The sequence below is a fragment of the Arachis duranensis genome, chromosome 1, assembly GCF_000817695.3.
Source record: "Arachis duranensis cultivar V14167 chromosome 1, aradu.V14167.gnm2.J7QH, whole genome shotgun sequence".
NCBI classification, from domain to species: Eukaryota; Viridiplantae; Streptophyta; class Magnoliopsida; order Fabales; family Fabaceae; genus Arachis; species Arachis duranensis.
In genome coordinates this window covers 84,713,790-84,714,107 of record NC_029772.3, presented here as the reverse complement: position 1 = coordinate 84,714,107, position 318 = coordinate 84,713,790, and the positions used below count along the sequence as shown (strand labels likewise).

Genomic DNA, 318 nt, shown 5'->3' with positions numbered 1-318 from the left:
CACTATAGATAAGATCTTAAAATTTAAAATATTTTCTATATTAGAAACATGTTATTTAAATTTATACTTTCAGATAAACATTCCAAAAAATAATCTTGAAATAAAGATAGAGGAACTTTTGGATGAAATTTGTGCTGAAAATCCTTTAGATATTAAAAATACAAATAACGAATTAATAAGCATTAAATTAAAAGATCCTATAAAAGAGATAAATGTTCCAAATAAAATTCCTTATTATGCAAGAGATAGAGAAGAGTTCTCTTTAGAATGTAGAGATCTTTTGGAAAAAGGAATTATAAGATTAAGTAAAAGTCCTCA

General features: G+C 22.6%; 1 protein-coding gene across 1 annotated transcript in view; it reads left to right on the top strand.

Annotated features, from left to right (window-relative positions):
* LOC107472498 (protein JINGUBANG) overlaps nt 1–318 on the top strand; it is a 19,495-nt gene that overhangs the window by 11,256 nt on the left and 7,921 nt on the right. The gene's annotated exons all lie outside the window — the stretch shown is intronic.